The following is a 25,516-nucleotide window of genomic DNA, read 5'->3' as shown; positions in this document are numbered from 1 at the left end:
AAGAAAAAGAAAAAAAGAAAAAAGGGAGACCAGGCGTCAGTGGCTAATGCTTGTAATTCCAAAACTTTGGGAAGCTGAGGCAGATGAATCTCCTGAGGTCAGGAGTTTGAGATCAGCCTGACCAACATGGCAAAACTCTGTCTCTACTAAAAATAAAAAATTAGCCAGGCTTGGTGGTGGCTTCCTGTAGTCCCAGGTACTTGGGAGGCTGAGGCAGGAGAATTGCTTGAACCCTGGAGGCGGAGGTTGCAGTAAGCTGAGATCACGCCACTACACTCCAGCCTGGGTGACAAAGTGAGACTTCATCTCAAAAAGAAAAAAAGGCAGAGAGGACAGAAATCAAGAAAAAACTACTGTGCCTACATGACCTGCTTCCCAGAATTTTATTTGACAGAAAACCACCAAAAATGAACACAGCTTCAGTCTAACGGAAGCAAAAAGTCATATGTTTCACATTTGTTATCATTTTTAACTATTTAAAAAAGTTAAATACCTTTCCTTTCCAGGCCAACAAATTAGATCCTAGCAACGCAGATCTCTTTGACATAATATTGCTCTGGTATATGTTTTTCATTTGTCAGATATTTGTTATGCACTTACCATGTGCTCAGTGCATGAGATACAATGGTTCCTGTGCTCATGGAGCCTCCATTCTAGTTGAGAATGGAAATAATAAATAAGAATATTTTAGATAGAGGTAGATGTTTATGAAGAAAATGAACAGGATGTATAGTATGTAAAAGCGGCTCAAGCAACGAAAGTAGAGCGGTCCTGTAAAGCCAGGTCTATGAGCCATCTCTGGTGGCAGAACAACAAAACATTTTGTAGGGAGGCCTTTTGTCCTCTATGATGTCACCACAATGTATTACTTCCCTACTTACGTCTCTCTCATTCCAGAAATGATTTTCGGTAACTACATCAAATACCTAAGAATGACAGTGTACGTATCCAACAATGGTGAGATGGTTCATTAAAATGTGTAATTTAAAAGGTGCTGCAGAAGATTATATAGGGAAATGGGAAAATGTTGCCAATATGTGATGTGGAGAAAGTAATTCTAAAACACTACTGTATTGCATAATGTCATTTTTGGTCATATAGTTGTATAAGTATTAAAAACTACCCATTAAATATTAACTGAGTGGTTATAACTGCATAATGGGATTATAGATGATTTCTATTTTCTTTTTGGTGCTTCTCTGGATTTTCTCTATGGTATTCTAATAAAAACTTTTTATTTGTTAAAGGCAATTTGGAAAAATTTTAGGCAATAGACTTTGAGTCTTTCACTTTGAGTCTTTCAGTCTCATGGATAAAGCTATCCCTGGACATCTACGAGATGGCAAAAGCATGTAACCTCTGCCTGTGTCCTGCGGACTTACTTCATTCAACACCCTGGTGTGAGTTCCCTGCTTCCCAAGCAGCCTTCTGGGTAGGGCTTGGTTTTCCACATGGTTCTGCTAGGAGGGAGAGAAGCAGGTGGTCATCTGGGTATGAGCATTTCTATCTCTTTGGCAACTGTAGTATTCACGGAAAATGAATAAGTTAATAGTTTGGTTTTCAGGCATCGGTCACAGGAGCCTGGTCAGCACAAGTTCTTCCCTGAAAGACAGGCACAGTGGTGACAGTGCTGAGTCAGGAGTCTGAGGCCCCATGGCTGAGGGCCAGACCCAGAACCAAAGAGAGCTTCTGTCCATTCCCAATTAAGACACTAAATTAGCACTTCCCATCATTAAGCTTTACCCAGTAACTGTTGCTAAGAATTACCTGCCAGATGGTGACGTTTCCTGCTTTCATTTCTAAGACTAACCCATTCAAGGGTGAAAGGGTGCTCTCCAGTTTTGGTCTCTCAGGATGTGGTCTTCAAGCCCTCCAATTACACTAGGAACTCACCTTCATTCAATCTTCCATGACTCAAAGTTTATAGATACTAAATACAGAAGAAAATAATATTAAACACTACATTTCCCAATACAACTTCAAGTAATAAGAGAATGTGACCTAAGTCTTAGAACAAGCTTTGGCAGCAGGCAGGCAGGGCAGGCAGGCATCAGCAGCCCCATTGTACAAGTGAGGACACTGAAGCTCAGGAAGCCTCAGCTAGACCGGGTCGCACAGCTTGTTAATGGCACAGCCAGGCTTAGCCTTCCTACTAACAAATGGCTCCAACCTAACAGAACCATCTGCTGGAGCCTGCCAGCCCTTGTTCTCTCTTCTCTACCCTCAAGTGTCCATCTTCCTCCCCCTCCCACCCAGCAGAGCTATTTGAAGACATGACATACGAAGAATCTGAAGGACGATGTTATGCTTTGGACTCATTCCTACAGCCTAGAAGGTGCAAACTTAATAACCTAGAAAAATCCAGTAGGTTATGTAAATAAAGGCAGGAGCCAGTTTAGAAGAGGGAATGGTCTGTGGGAACCTGGAGGATGCCCATCTGCACAGCAAAGTCTCTGAATCCAATATATCAGAGGTCAGCAAACTGCAACCCATGGGCCAAATGCAGCATGCTGCCTATTTTTGTATAGCCCATGAGCTGAGACTGGTTTTTACATTTTTAAATGATTATATAAATAACCACATAATAGCCTTGATTTTGTCATTTGAGCTACAAAATTATCTACTATCTTGCCCTTTACAGAAAAAAAAAAAAAAAAGTTTGGCAACTCCTATACATACAACCATGTTGCCATGATGAGTGCAGGCCTGGTGTGGCCACATCTTCTAATTGTTCAAGAACTGTTATCTTAACTTTCCTATTAGTAAACGTTCATAATTAGCATTTGAACTCACTGTAACACAGGTCAAATATTTGCAGGCTTTTCCTGTGAACTCAACAACTGAAAGGTAAAAAATAGACCCTTATTTCAACTCATAACCATAAGTTCTTCATATATCATTTTCCATATTTATATTTATTATCTGTAAGATGGGAATTATGTACAGGGTTGCTGAAACGCTTTTTGAAATTACTAATAAAAGTTCATAGGGGTGATATCATGGTCTAATGCAATAATATATGCAGAACACCTTACACCCTTCATAAAGAAAGCACACAGTAAATATTAGTGACGTTTTTAATACTTATTTTCACTAACCATATTACCACTATTTCCCTAAGCATACTGTGTTGTTTTTACTGGACATATCTACCATATACCACGAATTACACTAGGTGTTGCAGACACTGACATGAGAAAGAAAAGCCACTCAAGCAACTTGAACCTAACCAAAGAGACAAGTGTGCAATCAGCTCATTTCAGTTAAGTGTTGAATGTGCCAATAGGGGCATATGTGAAGTGACTTGGGACCCCAGAGAAGGACCCTTAACTCAACCTCTAAGGAAACAGAATGAGAATGGGTGTAGACAAGTCCAGAAGTGGGAAGTTACGGAAAGTTAAGGCCGCTTATGACACATAAACTCCATTTTATTTAAGTTTTTAAATGAGACAGTCTTGTATTTTGTATCATTTTATTATAGAGGACAAAAAAATTAGTCTCTATGAGGTATCTAAATCTGGTTTACATTATGTAAGTATTGAACAAATTTCAGAAGCAACTATATAATTACAAACCAAAGGAGAAGTAGACACTTGGCCATAATCTCTGTTGCCCAAAAACCAAAGCTGTGATATCCTCCTCTTTTGTGTAAGATCTGCCTGCAAACAAGCGAGAGACCATAGGTCACAGCTATAGAAGCTCCTCTACTTATGAGTTTTCAACCTGTGAACACAGCTGTTCATCAAAACCACCTCATGCCAGAGTCGCAGTCTATTAACTGTTCCCTCTACCAGAGGGCACTGCAGTTACTTTACAACAGAGGTTGGCAAACCTATGACTCAAGGGCCAAATATGGTCCACTGCCTATTTTTGTAGATGAAGTTTCATTGAAAATCAGCCATGCCTTTTGTTTCTATATGGTCTATGGCTGCTTTTGCATGACAATGGCAGAGCTGAATAGCTGTGACAGACACTGAACAGCCTGCAAAGCTTAAAATATTTCCTCTCTGGCACTTTATAGGAAAAGTTTGCCAACTCTTGCTTTATAGTCACTTTAGCCTTCGGAACAACTGGACACATATCTACCCCAGAACCTAAGCAAATAGACATATTTGTCTATTAAAACTCTCAGAGTCAATCATTAAGAATGAGGCTATGGTCCAACTTATGTAATGGATTTGCATTGCTTAGTACTTTCCTGGGATAGCACCTTAGCTCAACAGTAAGTTGGTGACAGCCACTGCTTGATACACACAAAACCATGACCCTCTCAATTCCATGGCAGACATTACTAATCAACTGTGGCACTCTTTCTTGCCAAGGCCAGAGATGACCTCTGAGTCCTTCTCAACACAGCCCTTCAGTCATCTACTACCAATAAATCAGAGTTATCCAAAGAAAGAAACCCACCTGTCATTATGGGTTGTGATCTCAGAGCAGGACTTTGAGAGATGTTTTGAGTGTTGTTAGCTACTTTCTTCCCTTGAATCCCACAACGTAGGCCCATGTCCACACTTAAGGCCAAGAGCTGGCTTGATTTTCACAACGTTTAGTTCAGAGAAGGAGGAAAAAGGCTTTATTTGTCCCATAGTGCTTCCCCAAAGTCTGTACTTCACATCTGAGAACTGAAGCTCCATTCAAAAGCCTCTAATTACTGAATCTTTCTGTGGCTAAGATTTCAGCACTGCAACTATTTTAAATGATTTTCTTTTCTTTCTGTATTTTCCATACCACTGAAGCTGCCTCAAAGAAAGCTATGTGAACACTGAGCACAGTGGATATTTATGATTCATAATTACTTTTGACTTCTCAAAGTCAGAATAAATAAACAAATAAATGCATCCAAATGCACTTGAATCATTTGCTAGGTTCCAGTTTTCCAGTTCTTCTTCCACCCTCGGCTGCTCCCCAACGACAATACCCTTGCCTCCAAATCCTGCAGAAGCCCAATATGCCTTTACACCCCCTCAACTACACACTTTATTATTTTAAGGTCAATACCTTTATAAATGTGCTTTTGACTGGCTTTTCCTAGATAACTTGAGGGCACTTCTTCTTTGCAAGCAATAAAAATAACCTGACCTGGGATGTTATCAAGATGAAAGCAATTATAAAGTCCTGAGATGAACTGCCTGGGAAAGCCAGCACCCCTTATTGTTAATTCTTTGAACAAGGAGGACCTACCTTTATGTAATTATCAATCTCATGCCTGCCTTATTTCAAAGGGCCTCACCCTTAAAACATAGGGCATAAGGAATTACATATTTGGTTTTGCAAGCAATTCTTCATCACATGTTAATATTTTTCCATAGTCAGGGCATTGAAACTTTCCTACAGGCAAGTGGATATTGGACCACCCTTACCTTTTTGAATTGTCAAGGTTACTTAATTTTCCACATAGTGTCCTTTTTCCCTTTACCCCCCACCCCCACCCCGCCCCGCCCAGCGAGATGTCAAGTTAACTGAATGCTAACAGCTATCCTAGAAGCACCAAGTTCAGTGTCAACAGTGTCAAACTTAATGAAAGAAGCAGAGCATTCAAGGGAAATGAGCTTAACCAGTCCTTTTGGCATTTCCTCTATTCGGATTTTCTGAATCATGCAACCACAAAGAAAAGCCCACTGGGACCATTTCAGTAGACAGCAATAAGGATGTGTATGAGGTTTATGTCGTTGTTGGGAGCTTGGATTCTACTCTTCCAGAATACAACCTCAAAAGGAGCCACACAGGTAGAAATCATGTTCACTTGGGTTGCTTTAGGACTAGTCCCAGACATCTGTTAAGAATGCAGACCTTTGGGTATGAGCCACACCTATGCCATTTCTAGCTATGTGACTTTAGCCAACATAGTCAAACTCTTTGAGCCACAGGTATTTCTTCTAAAATTGGGGTTAAGGAAGAATAGCTGGAGGATGAAAAAGCTAAGACCAGTAAAGCATTCCACAATGATAGAGCAGCCAGGAGTTACTACCAAGGCCTTATCTCCTCCACCTATCAAACAAGAGGGTTTATTCTGAGTGCATTCACGATCTATCAGCACCAGCATTCTACTTGTCCAGTTATTGGAATAAGAGACTGAAGGAGCCCAGTTGAAAATAACTTCAGCGGCCAGGCACAGTGGCTCATGCCTCTAACCTCAGTACTTTGGAAGGCTGAGGTGGATGGATCACAACGTCAGGAGATCGAGACCATGCTGGTCAACATGGTGAAACCCTGTCTTCACTAAAAATACAAAAATTAGCTGGGCTTAGTGGCAGGCACCTATAGTCTCAACTACTCAGGAGGCTGAGGCAGGAGAATTGCTTGAACCTGGGAGATGGAGGTTACAGTGAGTGAAGATTGTGCCATTGCACTCCAGCTCAGGTGACAGTGAGAGACTCCATCTCAAAAAAATAAATAAATAAATTTTGCTTAATGGACTTTGGAGACTCAGAAGGAGAAGGCTGAGAAGGGAGTAAGGAACAAAAACTACATATTGGGTACAATGTATACTATTTGGGTGACAGGTGCACTGAAACCTCAGATTCATCACTATACAATTCATCCATATAACCAAAAACCACTTATACTCCAAAAGCTATGGAAATAAAAACAATTTTTTTAACTGTAGCTTAGTGTTCAGGAGTTGTGGGGTCCAAACCAAAGCCAATTCACTACTCTGGCAAGTGACTCCTGACAAGTTACCCCAGGGAACTTCTAAAACACTGTATCATCTCTTAAACAAATACCTATGTGAGCCAGGTTTAAGCCCTTTAATTCATTTACTCTTCACAACAACTTGGTAACACTGTGCAATTATCATCCCCATTTTACAGATGAGGAAACTGAAGCAAAGAGAGAATAAATGACTTTGCAAATTATCACACAATGGAATACTACAAAGCCTTTTAAAAGAAGGGAACTTTGTTATCTGTAACAACATGGATGAACCTGGAGAACATTATGCTGTGTGAAATAAGCCAGGCACAGAAAGACAAATACCACATGACCTCTCATGTGGTATTTGTATACATGTGATATGATTTGGCTCTGTGTCCCCACACAAATCTCAACTCAAACTGTAATTCCCACATGCCAGGGGAGCTTGGTGGAAGGTGATTGGATCATGGTGGTTGCCCCCATGCTGTCTCGTCATAGTGAAATCTTATGAGATCTTATGGCTTAAAAGTGTGGCATTCCCCCACCACCTTGGCACCATGTAAGATGTGCCTTGCTTCCCTTTCACCTTCTGCCATGATCGCAAATTTCCTGAGGCCTCCCCAGCCATGCAGAACTGTGAGTCAATTAAGCCACTTTTCTTTATAAATGACCTAGTCTCGGGTAATTCATTATAGCAGTGTGAAAATGGACTAATCCAATATGGAATCTTACAAAGTCAAAACTATAGAAGTAGAGAGTAGGATGGTGATTACCAGAATCTGGGGTTAGGTGAAAGGGAGATGTTGATCAAAGGGCAAAAAGTTTAAACAGGAGGAATAAGTTTTAGTGGTCTATGGTACGATACGGTGACTATAGCTAATAATATTGTAAGTTTCCAAATGCTAGAAAAGTAGATTTCACACATTCTAACCACACCACAAACAAGTTGATCAGGTGCTGGATATGTCAGTTAGCTTGATTTAATCATTCTGCAACGCATACGCATATCAAAATACCCCATTGCACCCCATAAATATATACAATTATTTGTCAATTTGAAAAAATTCGGAGAAATAGGGTATGTGACATAAAAAATAAGAGTGAGTTGATAGGATAGACTGGACAAAGAGGCATCTTTAGACTGGTGTTGAAAGAAGGTCTTCCTGAAGGAGGGTCACTTGAGCTGAGGCCCGAAGGACAAAAGAAGCCAGGCACATGGCCGGGCGCGGTGGCTCAAGCCTGTAATCCCAGCACTTTGGGAGGCCAAGGCGGGTGGATCACGAGGTCAAGAGATCGAGACCATCCTGGTCAACATGGTGAAACCCCGTCTCTACTAAAAATACAAAAAATTAGCTGGGCATGGTGGCGCGTGCCTATAATCCCAGCTACTCAGGAGGCTGAGGCAGGAGAATTGCCTGAACCCAGGAGGCGGAGGTTGCGGTGAGCCGAGATTGCACCATTGCACTCCAGCCTGGGTAACAAGAGTGAAACTCCGTCTCAAAAAAAAAAAAAAAAAAAGAAGCCAGGCACACAATGATCTGAGGAAAGCCGGTCCAGAGAGAAGTGACTATGTGAAGACCCCAAAGCACAAAGGAGCTGGATATGAGGTAGTGTTTCTCAGACTGCACATGCATCAGATGCACCTGGAAGATGCGTTAAACCCAGATCACCAGGTCTTATCCCCAGAGAGTCTGATTCAATGGGTCTGGGGTGGGGCCAGGGATTTTCACATCTAACAATTTCCCAGGGGATGCTGATGCTACTCAGCTAGAAACAATTTGAGAACCACTAGTCTAGAAAAAGAGTTCACTAACATTTTATGGAAAGGGCTAGTTAGTAAGTGTTTTTCATTTTAAAAGACTAGAAGATCTCTCGGTTTCAACTACTCAACCCTACTGTTGTATCACAAAACCAACTACAGTGTGTAAACAAATGAGCACAGGTGTAATCCAATAAAACTTTATTCATAAAAACAAACAGCAGGCTGAAGTTACTCCATGGGCCATAGTTTGCTGGCCCCTGGTCTGGGGAAGCAAGGGCCAACTATAAGCCCACCTTAAACTCCTTCCAAGCTAGAAAGCAAAGCAAACCCCTATGGCCCCACATCATGACCCCCACTAGAGAAACTGCATGTTTCTCTTCACTTTGATTAGACTTTCATGTCTCAGCCTAAAAGCCACATCCCTGGTAAGACTTCCCAACTCCCCTAGGTCTGAGTTGGGCACCTGTCCTCGGCATACCTATGGTGCCACTCACTTGCTCCATCACAGTACTGAGTCCAGTGTGACATGAGTGACTAGATGGTCTTTTTTAAAAAGGGGCATCAGTTCTGTCCCCTCTAGGCCCCATCCTTGGTACCTGGCACAGGGTCTGGTATACAACAGGCCACTGAAAGCGCTGCTTCCGTTTTCCCCATTTCCGCCACCATTTCCATGACTTGAGCTGCTCTCTCCACACTCCAGTTGGCCTGGGAGTCTTGTCAAAATACAGAGCCTGATTCCTTCCGCCTGAGGTAGGACCTGATACTCTGCATTTCTAACCAATTGGGAGGAGATGTCAAGGCTGCTGGCCTGTGGATCACACTTTGGATGGCAAGAATTTAGAAAACAGAATGAAAGCATCCCTCTGACGGTACCATAGAAGAAGTGGAGGCCCTTGAATCACTTTCTCAAACACGATTGACGTAGAAACCCAGGACCCCAGGCCTGGCTTCCTGACTGATGTTGAAAGAAACCATACTTAACAACCAACAAAGGAATTATACTTCACAAACCTCATTATATTTCCTGTTATTTTAACTATCATTGTAATTAAACTCAAAGATTTATCACACACAGCTCACTTTGGCACATAGTGCATGCTTTGATTTTCAGCATATACAACCTACTCTGGTGCCCTTGAAATTCATTTGTCAAACAAAAGGATGTCACTGGCTGTAAATCACAAGAACACTTTATTAGGCAAAGTTCCCAACTCTCTTGTGCCAGGCTTTGTCAAGAAACAGAGCATTTTGATATGTTCTAAATTGTATGTTGTTCTCATGCTCCTGGCCACTGGCATCTGCCACACAGAAGACTCTTGAAATCAACATGGAATGATAGTGTCTTGGAGCTAGCAGGGATCTTTTATTTCTCGGCTCCAGATCCATTCATTGATAGACAAAGAAGTTGAACTCTGAGAATTTAAGCGACTTTCTGAGAGCCACACAGCAAGGTACATGCAGGAACTAGAATTGGTGATTACTGGATTCTGAGCCTGAAAGCTTTCATTTTTCAATCATGATTCTCAATAATAATTGAGATGCCCATCCTGGCACCAGTTCATGAACTATTTGTTACCTGTCTAAAATTAGATCAGTCAAGAAATTGAGAAAAAGTTTACTAACTTTTACAACAAGTTGACATTACTGAGATATCTGGGTAAAGGGTCTGTGGCTTGTCTCACCAAACCAGGTACAGATCATTCAGGGTGCTAGCTCCCTGCTGAATTGGGTGTGGCCCAGGTGGCGTCGGTAGTAAGACCATGAACAAATCTGTGATGAACTGGAAATAAAACCTACTACTGACCAGGTGGGATGGCTCATGCCTGTAATCCCAGCGCTCTGTGAGGCCAGTGCAGGCGGATCACCTGAGGTCAGGAGTTTGAGACCACCCTGGCCAACATGGCAAAACCTGTCTCTACTAAAAATACAAAAATTAGCTGGGCATTGTGACACATGCCTGTAGTCCCAGCTACTCGAGAGGCTGAGGCATGAGAATCATGGAAGATGCAGTGAGCCAAGATCAAATCAGTGCACTCCAGCCTGGGTGACAGAGGGGGACTGTCTCAAAACAAAACTAAACTAAAACCTAGTACTTCACCATGACTACTAGTTTGAGAAGCATTGATTTATACCATAAATCTCTTCTACTCCAACACCACAGACCTGTAGCACTGCCCTAATTCATAGTTTAATTTAAAAACATATTATTGTGTTATTCATCAGTTGAGAATCTCTAAGAAACAACACTCTGGCTACCTCCCAGGACAAATCCTCAAACTGGAAGGGGAAGGAATGCAGCCTTGTAGCTAAGAACTTGGGCTTTAGGACGACGTAACCTGTGAGCCCATCCTGGCCCACCACTTTCCTCCCATTCAACCTTGGTCAATCTTCTTCTAGTCTGTAAGCCTCAGTTTGCTCCTCTATAAACTGGGGGTAAGAGTGATATCCTCGGCCTATAAGATTGTTGTGATAATTAAAAAAAACAAAATAAGAAAACTCTGATAATTCACATGAAGTGCATAGCAGTTTCTGGCACACAGAAAGTGGCCCTCAAATGTTCACTGTTGTAATTACTAGTACCGGAGGTAGAAATATAGACCCTTCAAGTCAATTTACTTGTACTGCAATTCTGGTTTCATCATTTACTATCTTGGTGACATTAGGCAAGCCACTATCCTTAAAACCTCCTCACCTGCAAATGAGAATTAAAATGTCACCGCCTCTAGGAGAATATTTTAAGGATTAAAGGGAATAATCCATGCAAAGCATGGAGTATCATACCAGACACTCAGCAAACACACAGCCAACATCTAAGAGGGCTGTCTCTTATCCCAGTTATTTTGAAAAGAATTTGCCTTAGATGGAATTCAGATATAATAGTTTACTGGGTAGATTCCTGATCTCTTCTCCAATTTGTGGAACTATAAGTTATGACTTAGAAATAAAAGGCAATGGTAGTCAGACCACAGGGGACCACATAGGTTTACTCTTAGAACAGTAGATAAGTTACAACATCGTCTTCAATCTAAGAGCAGATTCAAACCTTTTTACCATTTCTTGCGGCCTGTTCCTTTTAGAGGTTTGAAATGATTTGATCTATTTACAAATGAGATTATCCATAGCTTGGGCTTGCCAAGAATTAAGTAACTAGACAATACAGTATGACATTAATTTCTCTTCTGATGTGGTCAGGAGTAGGCCACAGGGCATCTCCACGTCTGCCAAGAGCCATTTGGCAGCTGTTTCCTCGGGCAGTTTGGTCTTGTTCTTGTTCAATTCTGGCCCCACTGGTCAGGGCTGAGCAGATGGAGCAACACTTTGCAAAGGGACCCGGCTGACTCTATCAGAGGTATTGAGCTGAGGCCTGCAGTGAGCCATACTGTGTCACTAGTTACATGGACAGAACAAACAATACTGAATATGCTACAAGCAAAGCATTTGAAGTGTGAGAAACAAAAACCCTAGATTCTAAGCAAGGACTGTCATCTATTGTTGAAGAGGCAGAAGGAAGCAGGCTCATCAATTTCCAAACACACAAGCCAGGTGGCAAAGCAACAGAGACGGTTTATCTGGGGTTTCTATAGCACCCTGGAAATAGGTCTAAATATATCAGGGTATGAGAGGCAGCAACTCTGGAAAACAGAGAAGAGAATATAGCCAATTACTGGGTACACAATTTAAATCCCTCTAATGAGAAGTGTCCCCAGCATTCTGGGCTGGTAGCCTTCTGGGAACACTGCTGAGAGACATAAGAAGAAAAAAGAGGATCACATCCCTGGTGGTTGTCCTGCTGTGTCACCCAGTTCCCATCACAGATAGAAGAGAGCACTAGATGAGGTCTAGAACAATCATGCACTCTGTGTTCATCGTAAAGAGAGTTCAGAGATGAAATGTCCAATACAGCAGCCAGTAGCTGTATGTTGCTATTTAAATTAAGTTAGAAATTCACTTCCTTGGTTTCACTAGCTGCATTTCAAGGACTGTATAGCCCCATGTAACTAGTAGCTACCACATTGACCAGTGCTAATACTGGACATTTCCATCACTGCAAAAATCCTATTGGACCTCACTGGGCTACAGGTAAGAGTAGGGTATTTACAAAAGCCAGCGGGTAAATTAAAAGAACACTCAATGTTGGTGAAGCCGTGGTGAAATGGGCACCGTTAAATCCAGCTGCTAAGAACATAGGTTTGGTGCAGTATTTCTAGAGCACAATTTGGCAATATATTTGTAAAAAGACTTAAAAGCAATCATGCTACAGGACCTAGTGTTTACGAAGGTAGGACTCTAGCCAAAGGAAGTAACCAAAGAATGTCCAGAAATGTCTTCTTAAAGCCATTTATTACAAAGGTAACTGTCATAAAACAACTTAGACCCCATGTAAGTACACGATAGAGGAAGAAAAAATAAATTTCATCATATGACAGAATACAGTGCTGCTAATAAAGGTTTCTAAAAACCAGTGACATGGAGGAAATGGCTGTGATGTAAGAAAAAGAATAACCAGGTGTCTAATAGAGTACTGTACTTTGAAAAGTTACATATAAAAATACTAATAAAACACACTAAAATGTTAACAGTGGATGCCTCTAGATAATGGAATCATAAACACTAATTTCTTCATATTTCCCTGAAAAATAAGACTATCTATATTTAACATTGATTGAATGTTCACTATGTGTTAGGCACAGTTCAAGGAGGCTTAATCCTCACAAACACTTTAGGTAGTTCTATTCCCACTTTACAGATGAGGAAAATAAATTAGTACAGGAATTCCTCCAAGGTCACACAGCTCTGAGGTAGATGAACCAGGATGCAAAAACAGACTCCTGGTTTTGTTACCGAAACACCAGGGTTCAGGCTAGGTCCTGCTGTTTGCTGCGCAGGAAGCCAGTGACAGACAATTCTTGCCAGGGAAGAAGGCTTTCATCGGGCGTTGCAGCTGAGGAGATGGGAGCTCTGTCTCAAATCCATCTTCCTGACCAACTAAAACTAGGGATTTACACAGCCGGGAAGAAATGTAACAATGTGTAAGAAAATAGGAACTAGGGAGGGGCCAGGAAGCAATCATGATGAATGAAAGGTCTGGCATCTCACTGTCTGGATGCGGTGATCTGGCGAGTTTCAATTCTTTGATACTTTTTTTGAATGGCCTTAAGGTCATTTCCTAAGGAATGAACTCAGAGAAATATAAGTTTCAAGTTTTAAGATGAGAGGTTCAATTTCTAGGTTTTATCCGAAAAACTGTCTATGGGACTATTGGGTCTGTTTCAGCTTCAGAGCCCATAGTGTCAGACTTTATGCTATAATAACCAGTTCAACTTACAGAAGAGGACACTGAAAGAGGAAAGCAGAATAACTGGCATGAGGTAGCCCAGCTAGTAACTGGCAGGGCCAAGATCTGAGCAGACTGTGAAGTACTGCCAGCCTCAAGAAATGAGGGGTTAGGATGGGGGTTCTGAGCTGCAAATTAGATGAAGTTGTAGAAAACAAGCCAGTTTTTATTTCTTGCATACCAGAATTCACAAGTTTCACATACACTGCATAATAGACTCAATTTTCATTGCCTGCTTCACAGGTAGGTCCCTCGTACTAAACCCTTCACATATATATACCTAATGCATTTAATCTTCAGAACAACCCCCAAAAGTAGTAGCCATTGTACTTCCCATTTTAGAAATGAGGAAGCTAAAGCTCAGAAAGCTGATTGTCAGGGACCAGGAACAGACATGGGGAAAGGAAAGTCTCTTTAATAAATGGTGCTAGAGGCCAGGCGTGGTGGCTCATGCCTGTAATCCCAGCACTTTGGGAAGCCAAGGCAGGTGGATCACCTGAGGTCAGGAGTTTGAGATCAGCCTGGCCAAAACGGTGAAACTCCATCTCTACTAAAAATACAAAATCAGCCCGGTGTTACGGCGCACACCTGTAGTCCCAGCTACTCGGGAGGCTGATGCAGGAGAATCACTTGAACCTGGGAGGCAGAGGTTGCAGTGCTCTGAGATCACACCACTGCACTCCAGATATCCATATGCAGAAGAATGAAGCTAAGTCCCCATCCTTCACCATTTACATAAATCAACTCAAAATGGATTAAAGATTCAAATTTAAGACCGCAGACTATGAAACTACTAGAAGAAAATGCTACAGGACATTGGTCTGGGCAAAGATTTTTTAAGATAAGACTTCAAAATCATAGGTAACCAAAGAAAAACTATGCAAATAGGATCACATCAAGCTAAAAAAAAAGCTTCTGCACAGCAAAGGAAACAAAGGAGAAAACTCAAGCAATGGGAGAAAATATGCACAAACTATCCATCAGAGAAGAGATTAACAACCAGAATATATGCAGAACAAATGAAGACATACAAATGGCCAATGGGTATATAGAAAAATGCCCAAAACCATTAATCATCAGGGAAATGCAAACCAACACCACAATGAGATATCTCCTCATCCCAGTTAGAATGGCTATTACCAAAAAGACAAAAAAAAAAAAAAAAAAAGCAAATGCTAGCAAGGATGCAGACAAAGGGGAACCTGCATATGCTGTTGATAGAAATGTAAATTAGGACAGCCATTACGGAGAACTGTATTAAGATTTCTCAAAAATCTGAAAAACGGAACTACCACATGATCCAGAAATCTCATTGCTGGGTATATATCCCTAAAACAGGAAATCAGTACACTGAAGAGGTATGTGCACTCCCATATTTATGACAGCACTATCCGCAAAGTCGAGATATGAAATCAACCTAAATGCCCATTGATGAATGAATGGATAAAGAAATGTGGTACATATACACAATAGAGAAGTGTTCACCCTTAAAAAAGGAATGAAATCAGCCAGGTATGGTGGTACATGCCTGTAATCTCAGCACTTTGGGAGGCCAAGTCTGGTGGATCACTTGAACTAAGGAGTTCGAGACCAGTCTGGACAACATGACAAAACTCTGTCTCCACAAAAACAAACAAACAAACAAACAAAAATTAACCAGCTACTTGAGAGGCTGAGATGGGAGGATTGATTACTTGACCCTGGGAGGTTGAGGCTGCAGTGAGCCCAGATCACACCACTGCACTCCAGCCTGGGCGACAAAGTTAAACCCTGTCTCAAAAAAAGAATGAATCCTGTCATTTGCAGCAACATGAATGGAACTGGAAGGCATTATGTTAAGTGAAATAAGCCAGACACAAAAGACCAATGCCACATGTTCTCACTCACATGTGAACGTTTAAAAAGTGACTCTCAGGGAGGATGATAGATACCAGAGGCTGGAAAGGGAAGTGGGGAGAGGGAATGAGAGAAAGTGGTTAAGGGGTACAAAATACAGTTAGAATAAGTTCCAGTATTCAATAGCACAGTAGGGAAATTATAGTTAACAACAGTTTATTATATATTTCAAAATAACTAGATTTGTTTTGGGGGGATATTTTTAACTTTTAGGTTCAAGGGTATATGTGGTTTGTATAGTTAAACTTGTATCACAGGGGCTTGTCATAGAGATTATTTTGCAACCCAGGTACTAAGTATAGAACGCAATAGTTATTTTTCTGTTTCTCCCCCTCCTCCCACCCTCCACCATCAAGTAGGACCCCAGGGTCTATTGTTCCCCTTTGTGTCCATGAGTTCTCATCATTTAGTTATAGGCAAGAACATGTGGTATTTGGTTTTCTGTTCCTGCATTAGTTTACTAAGGATAATGGCCTCCAGCTCCATCCATACTCCCACAAAAGACATGGGCTCATTCTTTTTTATGGCTGCATAGTATTCCATGATATATATGTACCACATTTTCTCTATTCAGTCCATCATTGATGGACATTTAGGTTGATCCCATGTCTTTGCTATTGTGAATAGTGCTGCAATGAACATATGCGCGCATGTGTCTTTAAAATAGAATAATGTATATTCCTTTGGGTATATACCCAGTAATAAGATTGCTGGGTCAAATGGTAGTTCTGTTTTTAGCTCTTTGAGGAATCACCACACTGATTTCCACAATGGTTGAACTAATTTACACTCCAAGAGTATATAAACATTCCCTTTTCTCTGCAACCTTGCCAGCATGTTATTTTTTTCCTTTTCAATAATCACCATTCTGACTGGTGTGAAATGGTATCTCATTGTGGTTGTGATTTGCATTTCTCTAATAAGTGATACTGAGCTTTCTTTCATATGCTTGTTGGCTGCATGTATGTCTTCTTTTGAAAACTGTCTGTTCATGTCCTTTGCCCACTTTTTAATGGAGTTTTTTTCTTATAGAGTTAAGATCCTTACAGATGCCGGATAGTACACCTCTGTCAGATGCTACTTTGTAAAACTTTTCTCCCGTTCTGTAGGTTGTCTATTTACTGTGTTGATAGTTTCTTTTGCTGTGTAGAAGCTCTTTAGTTTAATTAGATCCTATTTGTCCATTCCTGCTTTTGTTGTAATTGCTTTTGCCATCTTTGCCATCAAATCTTCGTCCATTCCTATGTCCAGAGTGGCATTACCTAGGTTGTCTTCCAGGGTTTTTATAGTTTTGGGTTTTACATTTAAGTCGTTAATCCATCTTGAGTTTATTTTTGTATATGGTGCAAAGAAGGGGTCCAGTTTCCATCTTCCGCATATGGCTAGCCAATTATCCCAGCAGCATTTACTGAATAGGGAGTGCTTTCCCCATTGCTTGATTTTGTCAGCTTCATCAAAGATCAATGGTTGCAGGCGTTTGACCTTATTTTTGGGTTCTCTATTCTGTTACATTGGTCTATGTGTCTATTTTTGTACTAGCACCATGCTGTTTGGGTTACTAGCCCTGTAATATAAAGCAGGATAGTGTGATACATCCAGCTGTGTTCTTTTACTTTGGACTGCCTTGGCTATTAAGGCTTTTTGGTTCTATATGAATTTTTAAATAGTTTTTTCTAGTTCTGTAAAGAATGTCACTGGTAGTTTGATATGAATAGCCTTAAATCTATAAATTGCTTTGGGTAATATGATCATTCAGATGATATTGATTCTTCCTATCCATAAACATGGGATGTTATTCCATTTTTTTGTGTGTGTCATCTGATTTCTTTGAGCAGTGTTTTGTAATTCTCATTGCATAGATCTTTCACCTACCTGGTTAGCTGTATCCCTAGGTATTTTATTTCTTTTGTGGCAACTGTGAATGGGACTGCATTCCTGGTTTGGTTCTTGGCTTGGCTGTTGTTGGTGTCTAGGAATGCTAATGATTTTTGTATGCTGATATTGTATACTAAAACTTTGCTGAAGTTGTTTATCAGCTCAAAGACCTTTCAGGCTGAGACTATGGGGTTTTTTCAATATAGAATCATGTCATCTGCCAAGAGGGAAGTTTGACTTCCTCTCTTCCTATTTGGATGCCGTTTATCTTTTCTCTTCCCTGGCTGCTCTGGTCAGAACTTCCAAGACTATGTTGAATAGGGGCAGTGACAGAGGGCAACCTTGTCTTGTGCTGGTTTTCAGGGAGAATGCTTCCAGCTTTTCCCCATTCAGGGTGAACTTGGCTGTGGGTGTGTTATATATGGCTCTTATTATTTTGAGGTATGTTCCTTCAATACCTAGTTTATTGATAATTTTTCACATGGAGGGCTGAATTTTATTGAAAGGCCGTTCTGCATATATTGAGATGATCATGTGGTATTTGTCTTTAGTTCTGTTTATGTGATAAATGACATTTATTGGCTTGCATATGCTGAACTAACCTTACATCCCAGGGATGAAGCCCACTTGATCATGGTGGATTAGCACTTGGATATGCTGCTGGATTCAGTTTGCAAGTATTTTGTTGAGTCTTTTTGCATCAATGTTCATCAAGGATATTGTCCTGAAGTTTTCTTTTTTTATTGTTGTGTCTCTGCCAGAATGAATTGGGGAGCAGTCTCTCCACAAATTTTTGGAATAGTTTCAATAGGAATGGTACAAGCTCTTCTTTCTACATCTGGTAGAATTCGGCTGTGAATCCATCTGGTCCTGAGCATTTTTTGGTTGATAGGCTATTTATTACTGATTCAGTTTTGGAGTTCATTATTGGTCTGTTCAGGGATTTAATTTCTTCCTGGTTCAGTCTTGGGAGAGTGTATGTGTCCAGGGAACTTACCCATCTCTTCTAGGTTTTCTAGTTTGTGTGCATAGAGGTGTTTGTAGTAGTTTCTGATGGTCATTTGTATTTCTGTAGGGTCAGTGGTGACATCCCCTTTGTCATTTCTAATTGTTTATTTGGAGCTGAAGTGATCTGTAATGTTCCCAACACACACACAAAAAAAAGGTTGAAGTGATGAACGTCCCAATTACCTTGATTTGATCATTACACATTGTATGCAGGTATCCAAATATCACATACACCCCTAAAATATGTACAACTATTATATATCAATTTTTAAAAGAAAGCTAATTGTACCAGTTTACACAGCTGGTAATAGGAAAATCCAAGATTCACACTTCAGCTATGGACTCCAGCACCTGCATACTTTACCATGTCATAAAATGATGATGTATTTTCTTTTCCAACAGGATACTTCTGAGAGTGAAAGAAGCTATTAATAAGCATTCCAGGGGACGGATCCAAGATGGCCAATTAGGAACAGCTCAGGATTGCAGCTCCCAGCCAAAGTGCGGAGGGTGAGTGGATGCTGCATTTCCAGACAGATTTTTATTGCCCACAGACCAGGAGATTGCCAGGCAGAGGAGCCCCACAGGTCATGAGCACAGCTGTTTTGGCCGGTGCCACTGTTTCAGCCAGCCCAGATGTTTCGGCCAGCGCCCCAGCGCAGTGGTTCTCCATACAAAATACACTAGTCCGGGTGCCATTTTAGCTGGCGATTGGAACTCCTGGCAGACAGAGTTTCCCATTCAACTGATTAAAAAAAGGGACTGAAACAGGGAGCCAGACCAGGAGATTCCCGGGCAAAAAAGTGCCATCAATCTCAGCGCGGCTGTTTCAGCCAGCACAGACGCAGGGGGTCACTGCACGGGAAATCACACATATCCCTGTGCCTTTTCAACAGACGACTGGAACACCTGGGAGACAGAGTTGACTGTTCAACTAAAAAAAAAAAAAAAAAAGGGCTCTGAGGTAGGTAGCCAGATGATCAGGCTCGGCTGGTCCCACCCCCACAAAAAAACAGCAATCTGAAACGCTCTGGATAGAGAGTTTCACAGCAAGCACAGCTGAACCTGGGACAGTCCAGCTCTGTGGGGGAGGGGCGTGTGCCCTTACTGAGGAAGTCCACCACTACGGAGGTAGTCTGCCATTGCTGAGGCAGCCCGCCATTGCTGAGGCAGCCCACCATTACAGAGAGAGTCTGCCATTACAGAGGTGGGCCACCATTGCCAAGTCAGTTCTAACTATACCCGTATGAACAGGACTGCAGGGAAGTTCACATGGCAGTTGGGCGGAGCACACAGCAGCTCAGCAAAGCCTCTACAGGCAGACAGTGACTAGGTTGCCTCCTCACTGGGCACAGTGCAGCCCTGAAAAAAGGCAGCAGCACAACAGAAACTCATAATTAAAGCCCTAACTCCCTGGGACAGAGCACCTGGGAGAAAAAAAGGTGGTTTATGAGTTCTGCTGCAGCAAACTTAAACATACCAGCTCAGCAGCTCTGAATGAACAACAGAGCTCACAGCTCAGCACTTGAGCTCCTATAAAGGACACACTGTCTCCTCAAGCAGCTCCCTGACCCCCATATATCCAAAGAGTCACCTCATAAAGTAGAGCTCAGACTGACATCTGGCGGGTATCCTACTGGGACAAACATAGCCAAAGAAGAAACTGGCAGCAACCCTTACTGTTCTGCAGCTGCTGCAGGTGATCCCTAGGCAAGCAGAGCCTGGAGTGGACCTCAGCAGTCCTACAGCAGAGGGGCCTCACTGTTAGAAGGAAAACTAAGAAACAGAAAGAAATAACTTCATCATCAACAAACTGGACATCCACTCAGAGACCCAATCTAAAAGTCAACAACTACAAAGACGACAGGTGGATAAATCTACAAAGATGAGAAGAAACCAGTGCCAAACGGTTGAAAACACCCAAAACCAGAACGCCTCTCCTCCTACAAGGGATCACAACTTCTCACCAGGAAGCAAACAAGGCTGGATGGAGAATGAGTGTGATGAATTGACAGAATCAGGCTTCAGAAGGTGGGTAATATTTCTATGAGCTAAAAGAACATGTTCTAACCCAATGCAAAGAAACTAAGAACCTTGAAAAAAGATTTAACGAAATGCTAACTAGAATCAACAACTTAGAGAGGAATCTAAGTGAATTGATGGAGCTGAAAAACACAACAAGAGAGCTTCGCAAAGCATACACAAGTTTCAACAACCAAATTGACCAAGCGGAAGAAAGGATTTCAGAGGTCGAAGATCAACTTAATGAAATAAAATGAGAAGGCAAGGTTAGAGAAAAAAGGGTAAAAAGGAATGAACAAAGTCTTCAAGAAATATGGCACTATGTGAAAAGACCTAATCTATGTTTGATAGGTGTACCTGAATGTGACGGAGAGAATGAATCCAAGCTGGAAAATACTCTTCAGGATATTATCCAGGAAAACTTTCCCAACCTAGCAAGGCAGGCCAATATTCAAGTCCAGGAAATACAGAGACCACCACAAAGATACTCCTCAAGAAGAGCAACCCCAAGACACATAATCGTCAGATTCACCAGGGTTGAAATGAAGGGGAAAATGCTAAGGGCAGCCAGAGAGAAAGGTCAGTTACCCACAAAGGGAAGCCCATCAGACTCACAGAAGATATCTCAGCAGAAACCCTACAAGTCAGAAAAGAGTGGGGGCCGATATTCAACATCTTAAAAAAAAAGAACTTTGAACCCAGAATTTCATATCCAACCAAACTATGCTTCATAAGTGAAGAAAAAATAAAATCCTCTAAGAACAAGCATGTACTCAGAGATTTCATCACCACCAGGCCTGCTTTACAAGAGCTCCTGAAAGAGGCACTAAACATAGAAAGGAAAACAAGTACCAGTCACTCCAAAATCATATCAAATGGTAAAGAGCATCAACACAATGAAGAAACTGCATCAACTAACAGGCAAAACAGCCAGCTAGCATCAAAATGGCAGGATCAGATTCACACATAACAATATTAACCTTAAATGTAAATGGGCTAAATGCCCCAATCAAAAGACACAGACTGGCAAATTGGATAAAAAGACAAAACCCATCTGTGTGCTGTATCCAGGAAACCCATCTCACATGCAAGGATATACAAAGGCTCAACATAAAGGGATGGAGGAAGATTTACAAAGCAAATGGAGAGCGAAAAATAGCAAGAGTTGCAATTCTTGTCTCTGTTAAAATAGACTTTAAACCAACATGATCAAAAGGGACAAAGAAGGACATTATGTAATGGTAAAAGGATCAATGCAACAAGAAGAGCTAACAGTCCTAAATATATACACACCCAATACAGGAGCACCCAGATACATAAAGCAAGTTCTCAATGACTTACAAAGAGACTTAGACTCCCACACAATAACACTGGGAGACTTTAAAACCCAATTGTCAATATTAGACAGATCAACCAGACAGAAAATTAACAAGGATATCCAGGACTTGAACTCAGACCTGGACCAAGCAAACCTAATAGATATTTACATAACTCTCCACCCCAAATCCACAGAATATACATTCTTCTCAGCACCACATCACACCTACTCTAAAATTGACCACATAATTGGAAGTAAATCACTCCTCAGCAAACGCAAAAGAACAGAAATCATAACAAACAGTCTCTCAGACAACGTTGCAATCAAGTTAGAACTCAGAAATGAGAAACTAACTCAGAACCACACAGCTTCATGGAAACTGAACAACTGGCTCTTGAATGTTGACTGGATAAACAATGAAATGAAGGCAGAAATAAAGATGTTCTTTGAAACCAACGAGAATGAGGACACAACATATCAGAATCTCTGGGACACATTTAAAGCAGTGTCTAGAGGAAAATATATAGCAATAAATGCCCACATGAGAAACAAGGAAAGATCTAAAATCGACACCCTGTCATCAAAATTGAAAGAGCTAGAGGAGCAAGATGAAAAAAACTCAAAACCTAGCAGAAGACAAGAAATAACTAAGATCAGAGCAGAACTAAAGGAGATAGAGACACAAAAAACCCTTCAAAAAAATCTGTAAATCCAGGAGCTGGTTTTTCAAAAAGATCAACAAAGCAGACCACTAGCCAGATTAATAAAAAAGAAAAGAGAATAATCAAATAGATGCAATAAAAAACAATAAAGGGGATATCACCAAAGATTCCACAGAAATACAAACTATCATCAGAGATTATTACAAACAACTCTATGCACATAAACTAATAAACCTGGAAGAAATGGATAAATACCCGGACACTTGCACCCTCCCAAGCCTAAAACAGGAAGAAGTTGAAACCCTGAATAGACCAATAAAAGGTTTGAAGTTGAGGCAGCAATTAAGAGCCTACCACCCAAAAAAAGCCCAGGTCCAGATGAGTTCACAGCCAAATTCTACCAGACATACAAAGAGGAGCTGGTACCATTCCTTCTGAAACTATTCCAAACAATCCAAAAAGAGGGAATCCTTCCCAAATCATTTTATGAGACCGACATCATCCTGATACCAAAACCCGTGGAGACTCAGCAAGAAAAGAAAACTTCAGGCCAATATCCATGATGAACATAGACGCAAAAATCTTCAATAAAATGCTGGCAAACCATTGCAACAGCACATCAAAAAGCTTATCCACCATGATCAAGTAGACTTCATCCCGGGGATGCAAGGGTGGTTCAACATACGCAAGTCTATAAATGTAATTCACCACATAAACAGAACTAAAGACAAAAACCACATATTATCTCAATTGATGCAGAGAAGGCCTTTGACAAAATTCATCAGCCCTTTATGCTAAAAACCCTCAATAAACTAGGCATTGATGGAACATATCTCAAAATAATAAAAGCTATTTATGACAAACCCACAGCCAATATCATACTGAATGGGCAAAAATGGAAGCATTCCCTTTGAAATCTGGCACTAGACAAGGATGCCCTCTCTCACCACTCCTATTCAATATAATATTAGAAGTTCTAGCCAGAGCAATTAGGCAAGAAAAAGAAATAAAGGGTATTCAATTAGGAAAGGCGGAAGTCAAATTGTCTCTATTTGCAGATGACATGATTGTATACCTAAAAGACCCCATCATCTCAGCTCAAAATCTCCTGAAACTGATAAGCAACTTCAGCAATGTCTCAGGATACAAAATTAATGTGCAAAAATCACATGCATTCATGTACACCAATAACAGACTTAAAGACAGCCAAATCAATAACGAACTGCCATTCCCAATTGCTACAAAGAGAATAAAATACCTAGGAATACAACTAACAAGGAACGTAAAGGACCTCTTCAAGGAAAACTACAAACCACTGCTCAACAAAATAAGAGAGGGGACACAAACAGAGAAACATTCCATGTTCATGGTTAGGAAGAATCAATATAATGAAAATGGCCATACTGCCCAAAGTAATTTACAGATTCAACACTATCCCCATCAAGCTACTAATGACCTTCTTCACAGAACTGGAAAAAAACACCTTAAACTTCATATGGAACCAAAAGAGAGCCCACATAGCCAAGTCAATTCTAAGCAAAAAGAACAAAGTGGGAGGCATCACACTACCAGACTTCAAACTATACTACAAGGCTACAGTAATCAAAACAGCATGGTACTGGTACCAAAACAGAGATATAGACCAATGGAACAGAACAGAGGCCTCGGAGGCAACATCACACATCTACAACCATTCAATCTTCGACAAACCTGACAAAAACAAGCAATGGGGAAAGGAGTCCCTGTTTAATGAATGGTGTTGGGAAAACTGGCTAGCCATGTGCAGAAAGCAAAAACGGACCCCTTCCTGACATCTTACACTAAAATTAACTCCAGATGGATTAAAGACTTAAACATAAGACCTAACACCATAAAAACCCTTGAAGAAAACCTAGGCAAAACCATTCAGGACATAGGCGTAGGCAAGGACTTCATGACCAAAACACCAAAAGCATTGACAACAAAAGCCAAAATAGACAAATGGGACCTAATCAAACTCCACAGCTTCTGTACAGCAAAAGAAACAGTCATTAGAGTGAATCGGTAACCAACAGAATGGGAAAAAATTTTTGCAACCTACCCATCTGACAAAGGGCTGATATCCAGAATTTACAAAGAACTAAAACAGATTTACAAGAAAAAAACAGATTTACAAGAAAAAAACAAGCCCATTCAAAAGTGGGCAAAGGATATGAACAGACACTTTACAAAAGAAGACATACATGAGGCCAACAAACATATGAAAAAATCCTCATCATCACTGGTCATTAGAGAAATGCAAATCAAAACTACATTGAGATACCATTTCACGCCAGTTAGAACGGCGATCATTAAAAAATCTGGAGACAACAGATGTTGGAGAGGATGTGGAGAAATAGGAACGCTATTACTCTGTTGGTGGGAGTGTAAATTAGTTCAACCATTGTGGAAGACAGTGTGGCAATTCCTCAAGGACCTAGAAATAGAAATTCCATTTGACCCAGCAATCCCATTACTGGGTATATATCCAAAGGATTACAAATTGTTCTACTATAAGGACACATGCACATGAATGTTCATTGCAGCACTGTTTACAATAGCAAAGACCAGGAACCAACCCAAATGCCCATCGATGATAGACTGGACAGGGAAAATGTGGCACATATACACCATGGAATATTATGCAGCCATCCAAAACGATGAGTTTGTGTCCTTTGTAGGGACATAGATGAACCTGGAAACCATCATTCTCAGAAAACTGACACAAGAGCAGAAGATCAAACACCACATGTTCTCACTCATAGGCGGGTGTTGCACAATGAGAACACATGGACACAGGGAGGGAAGCACTACACACTGGAGTCTGTCAGGGGGAAATAGGGGAGGGACAGCAGGGAGTGGGGAGTTGGGGAGAGATAGCATGGGGAGAAATGCCAGATATAGGTGATGGGGAGGAAGGCAGCAAATCACGCTGCCATGTGTGTACCTATGCAACAATCTTGCATGTTCTTCACATGTAC

At 41.0% G+C, this 25,516-nt stretch overlaps 1 long non-coding RNA gene across 1 annotated transcript; it reads right to left on the bottom strand.

The window, feature by feature from the left end:
• Positions 1-1,832: 1,832 nt before the first annotated feature.
• LOC116559527 lies at positions 1,833-17,340 on the bottom strand. The gene is made up of 3 exons (XR_004272494.1): positions 17,246-17,340; positions 4,800-4,805; positions 1,833-1,846 (listed from the first exon to the last, which is right to left on the bottom strand). It is a non-coding gene; the product is annotated as an uncharacterized LOC116559527 (long non-coding RNA).
• Between the last annotated feature and the right edge of the window lie 8,176 nt (positions 17,341-25,516).

This window comes from Sapajus apella, unplaced genomic scaffold (genome assembly GCF_009761245.1).
Source record: "Sapajus apella isolate SASKATOON/1434 unplaced genomic scaffold, GSC_monkey_1.0 scaffold23, whole genome shotgun sequence".
In the NCBI taxonomy this organism is placed as follows: domain Eukaryota; kingdom Metazoa; phylum Chordata; class Mammalia; order Primates; family Cebidae; genus Sapajus; species Sapajus apella.
This window is presented reverse-complemented; position numbering and strand designations above follow the sequence as displayed.